This window comes from Bacillus rossius, chromosome 8 (genome assembly GCF_032445375.1).
Source record: "Bacillus rossius redtenbacheri isolate Brsri chromosome 8, Brsri_v3, whole genome shotgun sequence".
Classification (NCBI taxonomy): domain Eukaryota; kingdom Metazoa; phylum Arthropoda; class Insecta; order Phasmatodea; family Bacillidae; genus Bacillus; species Bacillus rossius.
In genome coordinates this window covers 8,840,585-8,848,467 of record NC_086336.1, presented here as the reverse complement: position 1 = coordinate 8,848,467, position 7,883 = coordinate 8,840,585, and the positions used below count along the sequence as shown (strand labels likewise).

General features: G+C 37.3%; 1 long non-coding RNA gene across 1 annotated transcript; it reads left to right on the top strand.

The window, feature by feature from the left end:
* The first annotated feature begins 1,112 nt into the window (after window positions 1–1,112).
* LOC134535513 (uncharacterized) lies at window positions 1,113–6,137 on the top strand. The gene is made up of 2 exons (XR_010075633.1): window positions 1,113–2,123; window positions 4,349–6,137. It is a non-coding gene; the product is annotated as an uncharacterized LOC134535513 (long non-coding RNA).
* The last annotated feature ends 1,746 nt before the right edge of the window (window positions 6,138–7,883 follow it).

Genomic DNA, 7,883 nt, shown 5'->3' with positions numbered 1-7,883 from the left:
CCATTTGATCAAAAAATAATATAAATGTATAAGGAGTAATGACTTTTCTGTAAATATAATTATTAATATTGTCGCGGGTTGAAATTTTGCAGGGTTGTTGAAATCAAATTTAGGGACTTTACTGACGGGACTCTGGGCTGGCTGCTCTGTTCACTCGTCAGCGCAAGTGGCGTGACCATGTAATTGGGGCACGGGGCCGGCGCGGCGCGCTGCGGGCTTGCAGAATTTTGTTTGTTTGTTTGGCCGCGCGCTGGCGCAGCCACGGGCCGCAGTTACTGGGGCGCGCTGTCGTAACAAGCCGCGCGGTGTGGCCTGCACATCGGGGTAGAGGGGGGGTAGTCTTCCCAGATGTTCTAGTTAGTTGTTTAGTAAATTTGACTTCAATAACGAGCTTTTGTTATGCTAGGCGCGGCAGGGCGCGCAAATTTAAGCGCAAGTGATTGGTGACTCGGGGCTCACTCAGGCGGAGGCTATGCGTCTCACCTGTGGTCACGAGTTGTTAGTTCGTTCGTGATGTAGGAATTCAGGCTCACTCAGGCGGAGGCTATGCGTCTCACCTGTGGTCACGAGTTGTTAGTTCGTTCGTGATGTAGGAATTCAAGCTTTCGGGCGGAAGCTATGGTCGACGCCAGAGGCCACGAGTCGTTTAATTTAAGTTAGGTCATAATGTAGTCATCTTCAAGCTTTCGGGCGGAGGCAATGGCCCTCGTCACTAGTCGTTTAGTTATAATTTTTAAAATGTAATGTTCGTTCGGATTTTAAGGGCAGGAGAGGCCCCTACGTTAGTTTTAAGTAATCGATCAAGAAAGGCTTTTCGGAAAATGTGAGTATGGACTTATCTTTGTTTTAATTTTAAGTATTAATTATGATTTGAGGTATTCGGAAGGACTAGGGAAGTGTTTAGTGAAGTTCTCTCATTCTCTCTCTTGTAAGGTCGTTCAATCGTTAAGGAAGTAAAGAGATTATTGTTTTAAATTGTAATCCCGCTATTTAAATGTTCTTTAAAATGATGTTGAGTATTTGACTTTAAGAATAAAATAATTTTAATTAAGTATTATGTTATTTTGCAAAATCTCCTTAGTTCAGCTCTCACCAGACATCCTGTACGGGATGACGAACCTATGATCCTAGGTACAGTAAAGTATTTTATGAAGTTAAGACTAGTTGATGCCAAGCGAGTTGTTTCTATGTAAAGAGCTACGATTCTCGCCCCCCCCCCTCTGAAGGTGGATCGTGACAGAAATGGCGGTGGCACCGGCTAGGTGCACGTGACAGAAATGGTAGAGTTCGCCGGATAGGTTCTATTTCTGGAGAGAGAGAGAGGTAGATTTTTATGTTTATTATTAAGTTAGTTTCAGCTTCTGATAGCAGGTTATTAAGAGTTTACTTGAGGAGAATTTACGGAATTTAATCTAAGTGGAGGAAGTCTTTGAGATTTTTTTTTGACGTAACAGATGTTTATTTGAGGATACTTGTAAGGATAAAGTTTATAGTGATAAGTTGTTTTAAGTCGTTGAATTTATTGTAGATTTATATCGGGGATTATTACGTGAGGAGAATACGTTATAAGTTAAATGCTTATTAGAGATAATGCAAGTGGTTTAATTTAATTGAAGTTCATTTTAAGATTGTAGGTTAAGAGAATTATAATTTAAAATAAAGTTTTTTGTCGTAAATAGGAATTATTTTCAAGAGAAGTTTGTTTTGTTTTCGTGCGCGTAGGAGACGAGACGTACGAATTAAATCAGTCGAGGGAAGGATAAACGTTAGAAAGGAATTAAAGAGAAAACAAGAGTTTATTTAAAAGAGAGTTATAGAATTTATAGTGATGTTTTGTTTTAATTAGAAAAATGTTGAGAGTTGTTTCAGAACGACACGTCAGTGGACGTGGCAGAATGAACACGTGACGGGGAGGTGCTGAGACCTAGCGGAGAACGGAGGAACCGCAAGCGAGGGTTGGCGCACCTGATGGAATTCGGTGACGTCACGGGCTCATACGGAGACGTGGACGGCCGTGACCTTGTTTTGATCAGCTGTACGGTAACTTAGCGATAAGAAAATAGACTATTGGTTAAATAAATTTAAATTTAAGTGTGTTTTAGGAGAAGAGGAACTTTCAGTATGTAAGTAATTTAATTTAAGAAGTGTATGATGTATAGGCTAGAAGTGTTTCGTTGTAAGTTGTTTATGTTTTTGTTAGTTAAATTCTACCTCGGTTTTAAAAATATTTTTTTGGGATTTGTAAACATTATTAAGGAGGTACACTATAAAATCGATAAGCATTGAGAAAAGTGGGAAGGATAGTTTTTGTGTGTAGAGGGAATTTACTCCAAGGGAACAGAGAGACAAAATTAATGTTTTCTTTAGGGCGAGGGACCCTAAGGTGAGGTGTTGTGTCCCTGGGAAGTAGGGATTGTAGAGCAGACCCATAGATGGGCTGGCTACGTGAATTAAGGGTCAGGAGAATCCTGAGAGTTGTGAGTAGTTTGGGGCAGGAGTTCCCCATGGTAGTACCGAAGTGGCTATCCTGTATGGGATAGGGTACCATTTCAATGAAGTTTGTTGGTGGGGTTAGAGCCCCCTGTGTAGTGGGCCTATAGCAGATAGGCACTACAGTGAATTTGGTTATTTTGTGAGGTAAATTCCCTGGAGGTTAAGTAAGATTGGATTCAGTTAGGAAGGAGGGAAATGAGAAACATTGCTGTAGAGAGTTAGTGTACTTGCCTAATGTGAAATTGAATTTTAATAAATTAATTAATGAGAAAGTTTTTTCTGGTCAAATAATAATGGAAGGGAATTAATTAATTTTTTTGAGTAAGGTGTTTTAAGTAATGAAATAAAATAAGGTGAAGTAATTTGAATAATTGGGGAGGAGTTTCTTTAAGAGTTTAGATAATTGTTTTTGAATTTATTGAGATATTCAGCCAGTGAAGTTTGAGTGTGAGAGATACAGTGAGATTTTAAGGAAATCGGTTGTTTATTAATTAGGACAAATGAGATTTTATGATTAAGAGTCAGTAAGCATAGTTAAAATTTACGACATGATATTTGTTGACAGTTTACAGTTATTAAGGAGAAAACAGAGTAATCTATTTATTTTTATTTTAAGGGTTTGAAGATAAGATTATGAATTTTTTTTTTGAAAGTTTCTTGGGCATGTTTGAATAATTTTTATTTGGATTTTAAGAAATTACAGAGAAAATTTAATTGATTTACATTAGTTTGGAAGTATGGAGGTTTAGTGTTCGATTAGCCCTAACTTGATGGTCGGATCCCAAAAGAATGCCGTAAAACCGATAGCCAATTGAGAGGAATGCGGTAGGCGCTTGTGTAGAGAGGGGTTGTGGGAAAACTCCTTGGGACTGATGGCAGATCAGGGGCCCTAAATAGTGTGTGATGCTGTAAAACCAGTGCAGAGAAAGCCTGGTATGCTTAAATTTTTGGGCACAGGTTATGTAAACCTGGGGTTCCATGGGATTTAGTCATGTTAGCTGCTGTGAGACATTAAGATTTCCAGGCTCCATAGTAAATTCAATGTAAATTTTTGTTTTCTTAAAATAATAAATTTGTTTTTAATTTTTTTGAGATATTTGATTTGTAACAGTGAATACAGACCCCGAGGAATAAGAGTTGTCATGATGTGAGAGGAGAAGGTGGTAGGCCTAAAAGGGTACAGGCACCACAGAGGTTATGTGCATTGCATAATTTAAATATAAGGAAACTTGAGAATTTGAAATTTTGTTGTTGGTTTGTACACCCATAAGAAGAGTATAGGCAGAATTTTTATTGTTATGAGATGTCTAATTTAATTGAAAAGAAGAAAGTTTAAAGATGCAAGGTAACATTATTATTGTAATAATTGAAAGAGATTAAGAGGTAGAGAGAAATAGGCAGTTTTTGTTTGTAAGTACTAAAGTTTACATATAGAAATTTAGTAACTAAGAATGAATAATAAGTTAAGTCTAGTGTAAAAGTTTTTTTTAAGTTTGTTAAGTTAAGAGTCACAAGTAAATTTTTTTTTAGAGAGAATGTCTTTGATAGGAAGTATTAGAAACTTATGGTAATTTTAGGGTAACATAAATAATGTAGGTAATGAATAATAAATAGATGGTAGGTCTTAAGTTAGGATTAACATTTGAAGCAGAATTTAATTAAGAAGAAGGAAAATAAATAGGCCTAATGAAAAGAACAAAAAAGGATTTTATGGTAAAGCATTTTTTTTAAGTAATAAACAATGAATAATAATGTTGTTTCAGGGTAATGTGTACTAATAATACAATTTTTTTTTAGGACCAAAGAACAGGAATTATGTAATTTAAATTAACATGTATTTTTGAAACTGTTACAGATTCCTTAAGATGAGCTGAGCAGCAGTCCAGTTTACAAGATGACAAGAGTTCGAGAGACAAGATACAAGATCACTGAAACAAGAGCCAAGACTGAAGATTCAAGAGAAGAGAAAGCTGGCAGCCATGGACTTACAAGTGGAGATTAATAAGGTCATGTAAAGTTTTATTTTTTTTTATGGAAGACAGTAACTGGAGTTTTTTTTGTTATAAACATTATTTACAGAACTTTTTAGGTTATAGTAATGTAATGGAACTAGTGAGTTGTGGTAGCTGTCAAAAAGAACTAATACCTTAAGTTTAATTTTTAAAGTTAATTTTCTTAATTTACAGAGGGATTAGTAGTTTTTTTTAAAACCTTATTTAGGTTGGAATTTCAATACAATAGCTTATTATAAATGTGTACGAACAGTTCAAGTTCACCGTACTGATAGGTAGGTCAGATGATCTTATTGATTTTGATGATTTGTTGTTTTGAGTTGATTTTTAGGTGTTGTGAATTAGACAATGAAATAGTTTTGAAAACTTAAATTATTTCAAGCTAAGAAATAGTAAATTTAATTGTAACTCAAAGGACACCAGAATTTAATTTTTTTTTGAATTAGTAATGTTTGAAAATTTTATACTTTACCAGAAAGGTTATAAACAAACAGATCGGATGGAACAAGGATGCAGTAAATCACAATTTCATTTAGAATTATTGATTTGCTTTTGAGGTTATGAAGGAAAAGTAGCTATAATTTAAAAATTTGAATAAAAATGGTTTTTTTTTATTTGTTTGAAATAGAAAGTTTAAAAGTTAATTAGTCATGATCTAGGTGGGTGATGGGGTGGGAATTGGCCACTCTTTTTCCCTATAACCTCCCTAACATGGCCTTCTATTACATCTAACAGAAGAAAAAAAAAGAAGAAAAAGAAGACTTAGTATTAGTTAGAATGTTTTTTCATGAAGATACCTGATGAACTTTTTTTTTATTGTTGGGAAGAATAGTAGCAAGATTAATCAGATGTTTTACTCAGAAGAAGAAGAAGAAGAAGATAAAGCAGTTTTATGACTCGACAAGCCAGAGATTGGTGTTTCCCCTCTGCGCTCCTATTGACTACGTTGTTTACTCTCATGGGATAGCTGGTTCGGCACCATGGAGAGAGATTGGTGGGCATTGTGGTTGCCCCCAGAAGAAAAGAAGAGTAGAAGAGGTTATGGGTGGGTCATGTGAACTGACCTTCAACCCAGTTACTTCGTGGGGACTATTTGCTGTATAGAGAAGATCAAGACTCAAGAGTTAGGGAAAATCATTGGAGGTCATGTTTCCCTTCCTTAAGTTTTTCCTATCAAATTATTTGCCTGATTAGATTATGCTAAGGGTGGGATACTTTATGTTAGCAGTTGAATTAATTAATTATATTTTTTTGTGTGTTTGCATCCTTGCCCATCGATTGCAGTTTAGTAGTTAGTTTTGTATTTGTCAGGCGTGATGGGAATGCCTGTTGATGATGTTTCAGAATTGTAATCTGTTCGTGATGAGGATGGCACAACTCCGAAGCAGATGTGGGGAGAAGTTGTGAGCTGCCCTGGAAGCCAGTCCAGTAGCTGTTGGAGTTGAGTGGTGTTTGCTGATGGCCAGCCCAGGGAGCTACTCTTCTCGACAACACTGACTTCGAGGAGTTGCACCAACCTTCACGAGATAAGAGTTTAATTAATTGAAACACTGTAAGGACACTTAATTTTTTTTGAAGAACGAAAGAAGTATGGTAATAAACGGAAACCGAAAAAAAAAAAAAAAATAATAATTATCAAGAATTTGCACATTGTTTAACGAATACTGAGAAACTAAGAACAGTAATTTAATTTGTAAAGAGAGCTTCACTAACAGAACAATTTTTTTAGAATTGAGAACTCGAGCCTCTGAAGGTTCCTGTGAGAACAAACCAGATAAAAGTTTTACATTTAATTTTATGAATACTTGTTGTTTTAAAATAAATCTTATGCAGAATCTAGATGTATGTTCAGACAGCAAGGAACTAAGAAAATTATTATTTTTGTGAAATGAGGAATTTATAGTTATGGTTTAATGGAAAAAGACAATTTGTAATTTTGAGGTAGCTCGATGGGGCTCGAGCTCTGTGAGGGGAGGGTTATGTCGCGGGTTGAAATTTTGCAGGGTTGTTGAAATCAAATTTAGGGACTTTACTGACGGGACTCTGGGCTGGCTGCTCTGTTCACTCGTCAGCGCAAGTGGCGTGACCATGTAATTGGGGCACGGGGCCGGCGCGGCGCGCTGCGGGCTTGCAGAATTTTGTTTGTTTGTTTGGCCGCGCGCTGGCGCAGCCACGGGCCGCAGTTACTGGGGCGCGCTGTCGTAACAAGCCGCGCGGTGTGGCCTGCACATCGGGGTAGAGGGGGGGTAGTCTTCCCAGATGTTCTAGTTAGTTGTTTAGTAAATTTGACTTCAATAACGAGCTTTTGTTATGCTAGGCGCGGCAGGGCGCGCAAATTTAAGCGCAAGTGATTGGTGACTCGGGGCTCACTCAGGCGGAGGCTATGCGTCTCACCTGTGGTCACGAGTTGTTAGTTCGTTCGTGATGTAGGAATTCAGGCTCACTCAGGCGGAGGCTATGCGTCTCACCTGTGGTCACGAGTTGTTAGTTCGTTCGTGATGTAGGAATTCAAGCTTTCGGGCGGAAGCTATGGTCGACGCCAGAGGCCACGAGTCGTTTAATTTAAGTTAGGTCATAATGTAGTCATCTTCAAGCTTTCGGGCGGAGGCAATGGCCCTCGTCACTAGTCGTTTAGTTATAATTTTTAAAATGTAATGTTCGTTCGGATTTTAAGGGCAGGAGAGGCCCCTACGTTAGTTTTAAGTAATCGATCAAGAAAGGCTTTTCGGAAAATGTGAGTATGGACTTATCTTTGTTTTAATTTTAAGTATTAATTATGATTTGAGGTATTCGGAAGGACTAGGGAAGTGTTTAGTGAAGTTCTCTCATTCTCTCTCTTGTAAGGTCGTTCAATCGTTAAGGAAGTAAAGAGATTATTGTTTTAAATTGTAATCCCGCTATTTAAATGTTCTTTAAAATGATGTTGAGTATTTGACTTTAAGAATAAAATAATTTTAATTAAGTATTATGTTATTTTGCAAAATCTCCTTAGTTCAGCTCTCACCAGACATCCTGTACGGGATGACGAACCTATGATCCTAGGTACAGTAAAGTATTTTATGAAGTTAAGACTAGTTGATGCCAAGCGAGTTGTTTCTATGTAAAGAGCTACGATTCTCGCCCCCCCCCTCTGAAGGTGGATCGTGACAGAAATGGCGGTGGCACCGGCTAGGTGCACGTGACAATATTATGTTCTTGGGGTAGTTCCACAGATTTATTTGTTTCTGTTTTTTCATGATAAAAATTCATTGGGCAGCCAAATGTGCATTCTTCGCAAATAGTCATGTTCGCGATGACAAGATAACGAGGGTTGACTTCCTGTATGAACCACGATCGATGCGTTTATCCCTCTTCCTCTTCGCAATAACACACAAAAAT